At 42.6% G+C, this 15418-nt stretch overlaps 1 long non-coding RNA gene across 1 annotated transcript in view; it reads left to right on the plus strand.

Annotated features, from left to right (window-relative positions):
- LOC128846557 (uncharacterized) overlaps window positions 1-15418 on the plus strand; it is a 49128-nt gene that overhangs the window by 9602 nt on the left and 24108 nt on the right. The window contains exon 2 of the long non-coding RNA XR_008446796.1: window positions 7458-7571. This is a non-coding gene — a long non-coding RNA (uncharacterized LOC128846557). The remainder of the gene's footprint in view (window positions 1-7457; window positions 7572-15418) is intronic.

Consider the following 15418-nt stretch of genomic DNA (forward strand, 5'->3'; position numbering starts at 1 on the left):
CCTTGCTGAGCCCTGGTTCAAATCCCTTCAAGTCAAGTCTCAGTGTTTTGTTTTGTTTTTGTTTTAGCAGCACTGCTGCTAATTATAGGCAGTCTTAATAGGTATCCTGTATCTATTATCCTTTTACATGCCCTCCATCTAATGGAGTGATGGGAGCTGTTCCATCCCCACAGCCCATCAGTGCCACTTTCTATCAGCGAAAGGATGAGACTGGAGAGGAAGAAATCCAGGTTGAGTTATAAGTATGCTCCTCAGACAGCTACAGCTGAAAACACCACAATGGGAGAAACAATTGGAATGAAGCTGAAGGAATTATCTGATGGAAGGAGGATTGCTTCAGTGTGGGGGTCTTACAGGGTGGGAAGTAGATTGAGGGAAGGGAATTGGGGCTTGTCTACACATAAGTTAGTTCAGATTAATGGTAGAGTGTGAATTTAAAGTGGAATATCTTTTCTAGAATAGCTCCATGTAGACAATGCCTTATAGGTTTTTTGAAGTTGAGATAGATGGACACAAGAAATGAGCAGAAGGAGGGGGAAACATGCTTTCTCCTTGGAAACAATAATACAGGTTTAGGAATATCAGACTGTGGCTATATTTAGTCAGATACAACAGCCATCAGTCAGCTGCACTCATAGGCTATGTCTACACTGGCAATTGAATGACAAAACTTTTGTGTTTCAGAGTGTTAAAAAAGAAACCCCCCGAAAGACACAAGTTTTGCAGCGACAAGTGCCAGTGTGAACAGCGCATTGTTGGCAGGAGCGTTCTCTTGCCGACAACGCAAACGCCGCTCGTTGGGAGTAGAAGTTTTTTGTCGACACGAGAGCCAACGAACAGCAGCTACACTGTGCGCTTTTAGCGGCACAGCTGTGGCAACACAGCCATGTCACTAAAAACTGTGTAGTGTAGACACAGCCATAGTGTAAGGGACAAAACTCACAATGCTCAAGGCTCTGAAACAAACCTGGCTTCCAGTCCACTGGCCTCAAGTGGCAACTATGAATAAGGCACTGGAGCAACACCAAGTTAATTGTGGCACATTAACTATGATTACAACTACAGCTGGTGAAAAAAAGTTTGATAGAGCAGATTTGTCCAAAACAATGCAGTTATGTCAAAATTGAAACATTTCATGGAAATGTGTCTCTTCCAAGGACGTTTTTTATGGGAAAAGAGAGTGATTCATTTACACTTTCTCAATTCTTTTTGGTAAAGTCAGACCAATTTGTTTTGATAAGATAAAAATATTTCATTTCAATAATGTGTCATTTTGATAAGGTAAAACCTTTCATTTTGACTTTGTCGTGTCAATTTTTTTTACTTTTACTGTATTACAACAAAAAATATAATAGTATTTGAATATAATAGAAAAGTCAAAATGATGACGTTGAAACAATATTTTACTTTATCAAATGACATCGTTTTTATTTAAATGAAATTATTTGACATTATCTACTCAGGATGTTTTGATAGGACCAAATCAAAATTCAGGTTTCTGGCCAGCTCTAATTATGATGAAATCTCAGTATCTAATGTATTTTGCCTAAAGTGCATTCAGTGTATTTTTTTTTTTTTTAATTGTAAGGGTCAGACATGGCAGTTTGGCCTAACAAAACGTGAAAAAAATGCAATACTAAGGGAGCTAGAGGAGATGTCCAAAGACAAGGATAGTGACATGCTAATCTTATGATAAAGCGCTTAGCTTTTGATGGGGTCAGGTGGGGTGGGGGATAGCAGTGGGACTCACCCAAGTTCCGCCTACAGAATGTGCTCTGTCGATCTGAGTGATGAATATTTGATGCTGCTCACTGTAATTTGTGCCAATATTTAAAACAGGACTGTGTTGATGCTTGGCTCTCCTTGAATTCTGTCCTACCTCAGTGGAGATTCATGTGCCCAAGGCTCTTCTGGGCTCCTTAGGTTTGGTTTGCCTCTTAATTGGGGTGGGGAGGAAATAAGTGGTGGTATTTTACACACACAACCTTTTTGCAGAACCAAACTGAGATGTCACTCACAGTGAATTGTGCAGATCTGTGACCCTCCCCATCCCTTCTTTCATGAGGAATGAAATCGTTAGCCATGTTAACATTTAAATAATCATCACTGGGCCTCTGAATAAACTTCTTTCTCAGAAAAATGCGACAGTTCACTCTTCTCGGAGTTCTTGTGCCGAGCTTTCTGCAGGATCTTCTGTACAGTGGTGGCACTTGGTTCACCTTTTTTGATGGGGCAGGGAGTGCATTTCTTGGCAACTTTAACAGCTAGAGATATTTGCAACTTTAACAGCTAGAGATATTTTAAAAATGATAGCTGAGACTCTGGAGAACAAACAATAGCTTTGGAGAGGTGTTGGTGTGGCATATACACATGTACTGGCTGTTTCCAAGCTCTGGCCTTTAAACAGTAAATAATTAGCACCATGGCAAAATGGATGTAATCTTTTTTTATTAATGGTTCCCTCTAATTCACAATCCTTCTCTGTTTATGCTCAACTTGCTTAAAATACACATAGAACATGAGTGAATTGGTGCTTGAGGAATGTCTTAATGGACGGAAAAATCAGGAGATTAGAAGATTAAATAATTAACATATTTCTGCTGGGAAATTAATAGTGAGAGAAGAGAAGTGAAGTGGGAATCAGAACTCATTGAACTACATACCTAATTTTACAATAACTAAGAGCCAGTTCCCAAGAGGTACTGAGCACCCACAACTGCCAGTGGATCACCCCCCAGGAGACTTAAAAAATATTCTGGGATTATGAGTGTGGAGAGAAAACATTAGGGCCTGAGAAAGGGCATATTTCTCCAGTGGAATTTGAGAGCTACTTTCCTCTCTCTATTTTCATCTTGCATAAAAATGCTTGAATTGGAGCCAATCTGTGGCCACTTGAATGCCAGACAATATTGCATATTTCACATGTGCCAGCTTTCTGTTTTTGTGTTAGTTTTTGGTGGATAGGTCCAAAACTGAGGCTTCATTTGAAAAAGGGAGATCTGGGGTTATGAACCTTCATATGACTAGAAATGGTTTTCTATTCATTCTCCCACCCCCCCTTTTTTTAAACATACCCCTTCAACATTGGGACACTAAACAAACCAACATTGATTTCATACAGCGCACCCACAAAGTGAAAAAGACTGTAAGCAAGACCTAAAAGGACTAGCCTGGTTTCATTGCCTGTGAAATACAAAAATTAAACAAACACCATCAATAATGACAAAAATGCATTTTTAATAAGAGTTTTTAGTAAACTAGGAAATTGCTATATAAACAGGTAGTGAGCTGAGACCACATATTTAAAAAGAAAATCCAACACACTTTAATGCAGCCAAAGTCCTCATATGGTACTGTGCCTACCTCCCATGCATTTTATAACAGGTGGTCCCACCCTCAAAAGAACGTTATTTTCAATTTCCATTACTCCAAGAGCTCTCTGTACCTGCAACCTGGTTGGTGGGGGAGAGGAATTATATACATGACTTTTATATTCAGCGTCCTTTTTAAGAACTATGGGGCAAATCTAGCTTTCACCTCTGTACCTCTAGAGATTCCCACATCCTGATAGCATAACTTTTGCCACATTGGGGAGGAGCTAAGGTAGCCACTAAGATGGTGCACAGAACTCAGCCCCATCTTGTTGGGGGTCCCTATGTGGCCTGTGCAGGACAAACACAGCAAACATTATGGCTCCTAGAGCTTAAGCAAGCAGAGTGTTAGGCCTTGGCTACACTTGAGAATTCACAGTACTGCCCTGGCAGCGCTGTGAAGCGCGAGTGTAGTTGCGCCGCCAGTGCTGCAAGAGAGCTCCCGCCAGCGCTGTATGTACTCCACCTCTCCGAGGGGAATAGCTTGCAGTGCTGTGAGCGAGTGTGCAGTGCTGCAGGCGCTGATTACACTGGTGCTTTACAGCGCTGCGCTCGGGGGGGCGTTTTCACACCCCTGAGCACAGCAAGTTGCAGCGCTGTACAGCGCCAGTGTAGTCAAGACCTTAGATACCTGAGCCCGTTTGGTAAGAGGCGGAACTCTGTTTAATCTAAATAGATGCTCTTATTTTAAGTTTATGGACTAAATCCTGCCCTGATACAAGGCAGAGGGATGGAGACTTTAAACCATTTCTTTCCACCATGGGCAAGTGTAGCTCACTGGTCAGTTAACTCAGGGCCGGTGCTACCATTAAGGCAAACCAGGCGGTTGCCTAGGGCACCAAGATTTGGGGGCACCAAAAAGCAGTGCCCCCAATTTTTTAGCTCCTCCCCCCCCTACAGCAGCTCCACACCCCAGCTCATCTTTGCTACGCCCCCTCCCTGAGTGCGCCGTCGCCGCTCCACTTCTCCTGCCTCCCAGGCTTGTGACGCCAATCAGCAATGTTTTGACATTGCTACTGGCAGGGCAGCACTGGGCATCTCTTCTGAATTCTTGAGTAGTTTACATCAGCCTTAAAGGTAGAAGCCAGTGTGAATGTATTCACTTGTTTTTATGAAAGTGCAGCTCACCTTTAAGTTGACTTGGAAATACCTAGCCAATGCAAATGTGATCTTCCCACCTCTACTTGCTTCACATCTCCCTCATCCCTCCCATTGTTTGTTGTGTCTACTTGTTGTCATGGTTTATTAGATTGTAAGCTTTATTGAAGCAGGACCATGTCTACCTGTGTGTTCGTATAGCATCTAGCACAATGGGAATCTGATCGTGACTGGGGCCTTTGCGTGCCACCTCAAGATAAAGAATAATAGTGGTAACTATGGACTATTCAGACCAGAGCAATCTGAAGTGATTAGTTTATTTATTTGGTTATAAAGGGCTCTCCAGAGCATAAGTGCTAACTGAGGCCAAGAAACTTTGGCATGAAAATCAATTATGTGCTAGGATTTAAGTAGCAAAATTAGATATGCTCCATGGAGGCAGCACATAAATTTCATGGAGAATGAATCATGGTAATCCTATTGTGTGGAATTTATGTGCTATCTTCATAGGTAACAGAAAGATGGCAAAAACTGCAACAAAGTAAGAGAAGGGCAACAAACACAATACCAACTACGACTGAAGGAGCTGATTTGGAAGGAGAGGAAGATATGAAGGGTGAATAGGACAAGCTGGAGGGAAGTTCTTGTGGAAGTCTCAAGGTGAAATAATTAGCAATAATGGAATGAAAGTGAGCAAAAGATTATTTAGGTAGGATATCAGGAAGAATGCCCCAGGCTATGGAGTGGTCGCTCGAGGAGAAATTATGGCAGCTTTGTTGTCAGAGACAATTTAAAACTGGACTAAGTGGAGCAGTGAAGACTATGTTATGGGAACCAATAATGCACTGTCCGGATGGGTGGACTAGATGACATAACAGGCCTTTTCCATCTTCCAATTCTATGATGCACTAACATAGGAATTGGCTAAGCTTGAATGTTCCTCCCAAATCCTGCCCTCCATGTCGGCATAGATGAGCATGTGTTATATGATTATTCACATCAGCTGCCATATTAATAGAATGCTTTGCTATTATTACAACTGCAGCCTAACTGGCAACAGCTGAAGAGCTATTGCCATTTTGAATGGGTGTTGCACAGTCTCCTAAAGCCGTGGAGACATTCCACACTGTACTGTTGGGTAAGTATTCCCTCAGAACAGGGAGCTTCCACAGCTGCTGACTCACAGAGTCTTTCAGAGCTGTTGAGGACCAGCAGCTCTGGCAAGTATTTTGGATGGTGTAGGACACTGTACAGCAATGTTCCTAAAAACTTCAACAATAACAGTTTTAAAAGCATCTAACTCACACTTGTGATAGAAAAGGAGCAGCAGGTAGAGGGGGAATGGCCTCTGGAGAAAAAAATGTTACAGTGCATCTGTCAAAAGCCAATGGCTGAAGGAACTTGAATCCAAAAACACAGGGCAAGGGCTAAAATGTCCTACAAGGATTGCCAAATCTTAATCTGAAATGGGAACCAACCTGATCTAAAATCCATGTACAAGAAAAGCATTTTCAAGAGTTCCTAGGGTGGTCAAAGCTGCTCTCCTAATGCATTCTGGCCAATGGAGGTGAGACAGTTTGGGGAATCTGTCCATATCACTTCTGAATTGTATGTGAAATTATTAAATCTCTTTGTGTCAATCACAGGCCCCATTTTGAATATGCAGCCTTTTGCCTTCTCTGTTCTCCTTTTTGAAATTCTTTCAAAGGGTAGCGATCCACAGCTAACAGAGTCATTAAATCTCAATGGTCCTCCATTCAAATACAAACATCCTAGAGAATAGGTTGGCTCCCACCTGGAGGAACTGGTTTGGCAAGGAAGAGGTCACATAGCAATGATGTCATCTGCTGGGAGTCTGGGATCACTTGCAGAGGTTGATCTGTGAGTCACATGACAGAGGGACCAGAAGGTTATAAAAGGTCAGGATAAAAGATCTATGTGGGGTCTTCTGCCATTTTCACCAGTTCAAGCCACATGCAGTGTCTGGACTCTGTTCAGACTGAATGCTTAAAGCTCATGGGGGATTCAGTGTTTGGATCCCTTCACAGCAGTCTGGTGAGAGCCCAAGACGGGGAGCACAACTAGATCTGTGACAAGAAGTCATTAATTTTCAAAAAAACAGCAGACACTGTTTTAAAGAACTGAACTGTTAGTTTAAATATGCTTCTGGCTGAGCAAGTTCAGCTTAAGGCAAGGCAATGTAACTGTCCTATTGGTTTGTACTTTTGTGTCAGCTTAAACCTAGGGGAAATAAAGTAACATAGGCTTTGCTGAACCACATTAGACATGAGTTTAAGTCCAGAGTCCTGCCTCCAGGGGTGGTTAACAGCCAAATCTTTAGAGAATAGTGGAAAAAATCCTATAATGAATCCGTCCCATCGCTTGATGTTGTACATGTGGAAGAGGGGAAAGAGTTTCTTTACTAACTCCTCTGTTGATCGGATTACACCATGAAGCATGAAATGTGATTACCCTTGTCCAATGTTTGACTTAGGGAGCGTGAGGAAAGACTCAGTGCTGCAGCTCGGATGAGGACAAAGGTGCAGTAGGAGGAATGGACAGATGGACACACACATGAACACAAAAGTTTCTTTAGCATGTCTCCATGTATCTAGGCATAAATACAGCTTTCTTTCACACACCCCACCCTGTAATTAAATGTTCATAGTTGAAAACACTAGGGTTCTATTGAGCAGAGATTAATATAGGTCTAGGATGTGAGAAGTCCTTTATAATGGAGGCCAACTGAGTGATGTGCTGGTACCTTTCCTTAACCCAGGAATCAAATAATTCTTGGATGAAAACAATCCTGAAAATGAGTGTTTAACTTACACACTGTCAGACTTCATACAGAGCCAAGCCATTATTGATAAATTCCCTCAGATACTTTAGGTCTAACTTTCAGTCCAGCATTACCTGGTAGCTCAGCTATTTGTGGACACAATATTATAGGTGTGAATAACTGTTGGGGCATTTTTGCATTTGCAGGTCTTTTTAACCCTCAGACGAGGTCACTTAAATGTCTGGCTTCCTGATTGTGCCTACAGCTTACAGTCCAAGGAGACCAATGCCAAGCCCTTTGTCTACTGTTTAATTCAGCAGGTAAGATTTTTTTATAGTGAGACCTGATGTCTTTGTACATTTAAAATGTGTCTGCTTTGGCACAAGTATTTATCAGGCCTGCATGTGCACATTAGGAATTGGTGCATGAAAATAAGTATTATTTGTGTAACAGTAATGCCTAGTGCTAGGTTTATCCAAATAAATTGTAGGAGACCCTGCTCTAAACAGACAAAGGTCAGAGGGAGAGTAACCTATTGACTAGACCAGGGCTCGGCAACCTTTCAGAAGTGGTGTGCTGAGTCTTCATTTATTCACTCTAATTTAAGGTTTTGCGTGCCAGTAAAACATTTTAACATTTTTAGAAGATCTCTTTCTATAAGTCTATAATATATAATTAAACTATTGTATGTAAAGTAAATAAGGTTTTTAAAATGTTTAAGAAACTTCATTTAAAATTAAATTAAAATGCCAAGCCCCCTGGACCGGTGGCCAGAACCCGGGCAGCACGCGTGCCATAGGTTGCCTACCCCGGACTAGACCACAATGCTTCTCTATTTTAAACCATTTCTGAATGAAATGGCAACAACTGTGCATGCAAAAATAAGTACACAAGTATGTGCTGACTCTGGGTTGGCTTGTAAAATCTCTCTCTCTTATCAAGAAACAATTCCAGTGGTCGGTTTTGTTGTTGTCCTAACATGGACAATTTACATCTATGCAGTTGTGAAACTCAGATCATTTCTGGCAAGATCTCTAACTCTTTTCTTGGATTCAATTTGGCCATTTGAGCGGTGTGAGCATTGCACAAAGAAACCCCAAACCATGCCAAATTTGATTTGATTTGTTTCAGGTTGATACATGCAAACAAAGCCAGCTGAAGTCTAGTGGATGCCATCAAGCTTTCACTGAAATGCAAAGTGAAACTTTCTGTTGCTTCTTTATAGGTACACATTTTTCTAGACTGACTTTCATGGCTGTGCATTACAATTCTTACAGGTGGTGGTATAGTTGCTCTGCTGGATCGAAAGAATCATTGCAAAGTTATAAGCGGTGCCAACCACTTCAAAAAATTAGGGAGACACAATTCATGGAAACAAACCAACTAATCCATGACCCTGCTTGCTTAATAATTCACCCTCTAGACATGGGTAGACACTGCAGCACACAAACCATCGACAAGCCATGTCATACAAATTAAATCCAGCGAGGAGGCCAAACCTTGGAGACGTGTAGTCATATTACACACAGTCTGTGCTCAAGGAAACTCACATAGGAAGAAATCTAGGATTTAGCCTTCAGTGTGGATCTCCTTTTAGTCTAGCTGAGCACAACATGATGTTTCTGTGCATCAGGGTTGATGGTATATGCACCTGTACTCCCCCTGTATGGTCCAGCAAAGGCTTCTGGGCTTCAGTCTCACCTGGCTGTCACCTCTCTTGAGTGGAGACATTGTCTCACGCCCTTCTGACCAGGATGCACAGTCCTCTGAGTACACTTCCTCTGAGAATACTTCCAGGATGCACAGTCCTCTGAGTACACTGTAATATCCCAGCAAGCAACTCCTCCTAAGCAGGCCTGCTTACTTTCTCTTTAGCTCTTTGAGCAGGGGGGTTGGACTAGATGACCTCCTGAGGTCTCTTTCAACCCTAATCAGGAGCAATCCTTCAAAACTCCACCCAAGAGGCTGCCTTGTGGTTTCAAGTTCATCACAGCTTCAACTCAGAACAAGTGCCCATTCTTATGGGGCCTCAGTATGCCCAGTCCTTCCAATGCTTCCCTAAGGACTATGGCCCTCCGTGAACCAAGGGTCCTGTCCATTTGCTGGACCAGGAAGAAGAATGAGCCTGTTTCAAACCAGGCTATTCATTCAAAAAATCCTTTTTGTCTTTTGGTCCCTAGAGAATCCCATTTGAACTAGTGTATGCAAAACTTTCCAGAGGGTAAAAAGAACAGGAGTACTTGTGGCACCTTAGAGACTAACACATTTATTTGAGCATAAGCTTTCGTGGGCTACAACCCACTTCTTCGGATGCATAGAATGGAACATATATTGAGGAGATATATACACGTACAGAGAGCATGAAAAGGTGGGAGTTCTCTTACCAACTGTGAGAGGTCAATTAAGTAAGAGAAAAAAACTTTTGAAGTGATAATCAAGATAGCTCAGTACAGACAGTTTGATAAGAAGTATGAGAATACTTACATAGGGAGATAGATTCAATGTTTGTAATGGCTCAGCCATTCCCAGTCTCTATTCAAGACTAAGTTGATTGTATCTAGTTTGCATATCAATTCAAGCTCAGCAGTTTCTCGTTGGAGTCTGTTTTTGAAGCATTTCTGTTGCAAAATTGCCACTCACAGGTCTGTTATTGAGTGGCCAGAAAGGTTGAAGTGTTCTCCTACTGGTTTTTGAATGTTATGATTCCTGATGCCAGACTTGTGTCCATGAATTCTTTTGCGTAGAGACTGTCATGTACATGGCAATGTACATGGCAGAGGGGCATTGCTGGCACATGATGGCATATATCACATTGGTAGATGTGCAGGTGAACGAGCCCCTGATGGCATGGCTGATGTGATTAGGTCCTATGATGATGTCAGTTGAATAGATATGTGGACAGAGTTGGCATCGAGCTTTGTTGCAAGGATAGGTAGGGTGGCTTCCAAGGGCTGGTAACGAGAGGAATTACATTAGCATCTCCCTCTTCCTAGAGAAGCTACATACAATTTCACAATAATCCATACACAGTTGCATTTTTAATACAATGGACCCCAAAGGTATTAATCCTAATTCAGTAAACTTTAATTCCGTAAGGTTTGTCCAGGATGATGTCAGTCTGTCACATTGTCCACTTAGCCATAAATTTGGAACAAAACAAAGGCGCTAAAGCATAAGTCTTTCCTTTTTTTCCCTCTCCAGGGGCTTACCGTTGGCCTCTAAAAATTGTGCTGGGTTTTTGTTTTGACACTTTTTCAAGTACTGTATTGTATAATGGCACTTCTCTCAGCACATAGGACTAGAGTTCATATCAAAATTGGGTGACACATAAACCTCTTTTTTTTTTTTTTCCATCCCTTTGAGCACTTGACAGTTGGACAAACACTTGGCTAGCTAGTGAGATTTCATTAAAGCTTTTAAAAATGATTAATGTAAAATCTGTCTAGAACTGTTTTTTCCAGCAGCAAAGACTGAAATCCTCCACTGATTCCCAAACACACACAGAATGCGCTTGCTCCAAAATGTCCCACCAGTGTGCCTCAACTGTGGCCTGCAAGGACTTGCTCTAGGAGTGAGTGCAATTGTCTTTTCATGGCCAATTGAATCCCTGGCTTCTCTGCTGAGCCTGCTAGTTAAGGTAGTGATCACTGAAGTGTCCACTAGGACTGAAACAACGAAGTCCTTTCATAATGGCCAGCCATCTGGTGGTAACAACTGAAAGTCATTAGTGTCCTATGGTGCATTTAAACTGCTGGAGTGAAGGCTTAGTATTACATTACCTATTAGTCGTCTTTTTAAAAGGAGAAATGTTTATAATTGGAGGAGGGGGGGTGTATTTTTAAATAGTAAGCACAGATAGGAACAAAATGGTTTTAAACATCAATTCTGAGAGAATCATGACAAAGATTAATGGCAGTTTTACCATTGACTCTAATGGGATTTAAAGCAGACTTTAGCCCAATAAAGCTTTTAATTTGAAAACTATTTAGTTTTTGTGCAAGATATTTCAAATCTATAGTCACATGTACCTAACTGTTGGCTAAACAGTTTACTATAACAGAAGGGTTATTTCTCATCAGCAACTTTGCAGCCTGTCTGACTTCAGATAATAAATCCCCTGGTACAATAAAATGTATTCCTATAGAGAAACTAGTTATTAACTTTTGCCTTCCTAGAAGGTTTAATAATATGCTGCGTACAGGAGATGTATGTGGTTTGGAAAAGGAAGAGACAGTAAGAAAAGCAGCAATTTATATTTACATATTAGGCAATGTCTCTGTATAACTTGGGAATGTGATGCAGAAAAATAATGGAATAATTATGCAGAGCTACAGCGATAGCTAGCAAATTATCATACGAAAAAGGTCATCTCTTTTGAGTGCTCTTACAGCTCGTCATCACAAATAATGTTTATTATGAAGTTAGCCCTGTTTTGGTTAGCAAATTATTGCAAACTCCTCTTCATTATCTTCAGATGTACTTGTTGTTTAATCATTTGGATGAATAATTTTTATCCTTCGGATAGTTTGAAAAGGCCTCTCTTTTAACTGCTTGGTATTTGTGTTCTGGAATTTCTATTCCCTAACTCTATTATTGAAATACTTTAAAAAGAACATTAGAGGATAGTGAAAAATACACTTTAAGAATCTTATGCTAAGATTTGTTAACCTTTTGGGATGCCCAAATATTTCCATCAATATCTGGCAGCTGTGCAAATATTTGCAAATGACTAAATATATGATCCAACAAATGAATTCAAACCCAACTAGATGCTTTCATTTTTGAAAATATCACAATTAACTTATAGACATTCTATAATTTCCCGCACTACAATATGTGATGGAATCCCGACTATACCAAGTGATTTACTTTCTCTAGAGAGTGACATTTATATTAAATCATAAGTTGAAAGTGTTATTCAACAGGACTGTGAGCTCTTCGGAGCAGGGGCTGTCTTTTACTTTGTAGGTGTGCAGCACCTAGCACAATGGGGCCTCACCTACCTGAAGTGATTCAGTACTGCAGTATGAATAATGTCTAGTAATAAATGAAGGATGGACTAGATAGAGTACAGGTCCCTTTACACTCTACTGATTTTGTGGGCCAGATTGTGCATATCTGAAGTATGTCAACCTTGGCAGTGTCCCTTTAGAAATTAGTGGTACCCACAGAGTGGAGATATTTTCCCCTTAACATAAAGATGATGTTCTAATGTTTAATATAGGACTATGAATAGAAGGGTTTGGCAGCAATTGTTGCATGTGCTTGAGATATAAAGACAAATATTTTCCTCTTCCACCTCCTCTTAACAGTTCCTGCCATAGTGACACTGGGGGGAGTGGAGGGAGACAAATTTCCAATTTGTTTTGTTTAATAATATGTAAAATGAATTATTTTTCATTTGATTATCTGCTGCTCTGTTGGGAATAGGAAATAATCCCTTCCTCACAGCAGTGCATTTTATTGTCTCTCCTCTTCCGCATTTTGATTTAGCTTTGTAGGTATTTCTTTGGTGCAATCCTGTTTATTTACTAGGAATGTATACAAAGTCCTGTTTCCCTGAAAATAGTAGGAACAAACATCAGGCAATTTCCTTCTGCCTTGCTTACAGTTTCCAAGCCTGCTTTTCCAGATAGTCATGTGCCCTGAGGAGTTCTGTCTCTGCTCCCGCTCAGGGCCATGCTCATGACTCCTCCTCTGCCTTCTTTGCTAGCTTTCTCTTGCTTTCTATTTGTTTTCACATTCATCTACAGCCAAATCAGTGTCCCAGCACCTCCATTTACAATCAGTCCCTGGAGGTTTGCCAACCCTCCAGGACTGTCCTGGAGTCCCCATGAATTAAAGATTAATCTTTAATGAATGATTGTCATGTGATGAAAATTCCAGGAATACGTCCAACCAAAACTTGCAGCCCTAGTCCCCAGGGAAACCCCCCAGCCCACGTGGCTTAGCTACTGATTGGCCTAGCATGCAGTTCAGTGCCTTGGATGGTGGTCTCGGTTGTCTCCAGCTATCTTACTCCATAAAGGAACTTAACTATTTCTTTCATTTAGTCTGAGTGAAGATGGTTAGTGTCGCACTTCAGGGTGCGATTCAGACCAGTAAGAGGTTGTGTCACTGCTTGTATTATAACCCTGAGTGCCTCAAAATGCTTCTGCTGCCTCTGGCTCCCTACTTGGGACACAGACACACACACACACACACACACACACACACACACACACACAGCCAGCAACCAGCATGCACTCCATGTTCTGTATTCTGTACAGCTCTGACTCAATCCCTTTAAATCCAGCAGTTATCACAGACACACTCTTATCTTTCCCAGACTTGGTTAATGTTAGCAGGTGACCTCAACACCCACCCCCCAGTCGTGAACCTTCCCAAACCTGTCTGCTCTGTAATGTCCAGCCCTCTTCTGCAACGTTCAGAGAAATAATACAGTCTGTTTGCACCTTTAAAGAGACAAAACCCAACAACTTGCCACATTCACTGAAGTTAACCTTCACTTTAATTCAAACACAGCACTGTTTCCTGAAAGTTGAAACAGGTTTATTAACCAAAGAAAGTAGGATTTTAAGTGAGTTCAAGTATAAGAGATAAAGTTAGGAACGGTTATTAGCAAATTAAATTGAAATGCCTTCTAGCAATTAAAACTTAAACTAGCAACATACAGCCTTTGTTCAAGATACCATTTATCCTCACAGTCTTCCAGCAAAATGGCTTACCTTCCCTTGAATCAGGATCTCCTTCAGGAGCCCAAAGTATCGATTTTTTTTGTATTTGGTGAGAGAGATAAGTTGGGGTTTTCTGCCCCTTTTTTTTATAGTCCAGTGAACTTTTGAATGGATTCTTCTCAAGTTTACCCTCAACGTAAAGTTTATTCAAGCTGTGAGGAAGGTGACTTGGAATCCGGTGGTGAAGAAAGCTCCATGCCTTTTCTTTCCCCTTGATCCTATTGGGATCCAGGAAGTGGGCGGGTGAATCCTGCCCCCTGCTAAAGGATCCCCCCAGCCTAAGGGGGGGTCCACAGGACCTGGAGACCAAAAATTACGGGGGACAACTAATAAAAGAACAGAGACAGGAGTGAGGTCAAAGGGTCAAACAAAGCAAACCAGACGGGGACACCGAGCAGAGAACCCCGGACAGCGCCCACTGCTCCTCAAAGGCATCAAGGGAGCCAGTGGATGCCGCCCAGAGGAACTCTGCCTGGATACGTGAATGAACGGGGGACCTGAAATAGTCCCCACAGTCACAGGAGACTCCATCGGCCAACCTCCTCACTCTGGTTTTATAGATGGCCAGTTTCACTAGGGCCAGGAGGAGGTTGACCAGGAGGTCCCGTGACTTTGTGGGGTGACGGATAGGGAGTGCATAAATAAAAAGGTGAGGAGAAAAGTGCAACCAAAATCTTAACAAAATATCTGTGAGGAGCCGGAATAGGGGCTGCAGCCTGGCGCACTCCAGGTAAACATGCGCCAGGGTCTCCCTCACGCCGCAGAAGGAGCAGGTGTCTGGGATAGGGGTAAACCGCGCCAAGTACATGCCCGTGCTCATGGCTCCGTGAAGGAGCCGCCAACTGATGTACCTGGTGGGCTTCGGGATCAGAATAGAATAAAGGCTGGCCCACTGGGGCTCCTCACCCTCCAGAGGTGGCAGAAGGACCTGCCACTTCGTATCTGGGTGGGACGCGAGGGTGAGGACATGAAGAACATGGAGCATGAGCGTGTATAGATGTTTCCTTGGCGCGGTCCGGAACAGAACCAGCTGCAGATTGTGCAGCTGGCTCATGGTGAAGGGACGGGGAGAGGGCCGGTTGGGTCCATGGGGCAGGGGCCTTTTTCCAGATGAAAAAGTCTGGAGGGCTTGGAGTGGAGGGTGGGCAGGGCGTGCCCTCTCGCAGGACCCGGTCGTGATAGTCCCGAGCAGCGGGCGGCAAAGCGGCCCTCACCTCCTGAAGGACGCGCCGGGGAGTACGAGGTCTGGAGAGCCCCATGCGCCGAGCGAGCATCAGGGGATCCAGCCAGTCTCCCCGGTCGTAGTCCAGGAGGTCTCCGACTTTGGTGACTTCTGCCAGGACCAACCTCTGGCGCACCCTGGGGGACTCCGCCACCTGCACACGGAGCTGGGGGTTGTGTAGCAGGGGCTCTGCGAGGAGATCTGCCCC

This window comes from Malaclemys terrapin, chromosome 1 (assembly GCF_027887155.1).
Source record: "Malaclemys terrapin pileata isolate rMalTer1 chromosome 1, rMalTer1.hap1, whole genome shotgun sequence".
In the NCBI taxonomy this organism is placed as follows: Eukaryota; Metazoa; Chordata; order Testudines; family Emydidae; genus Malaclemys; species Malaclemys terrapin.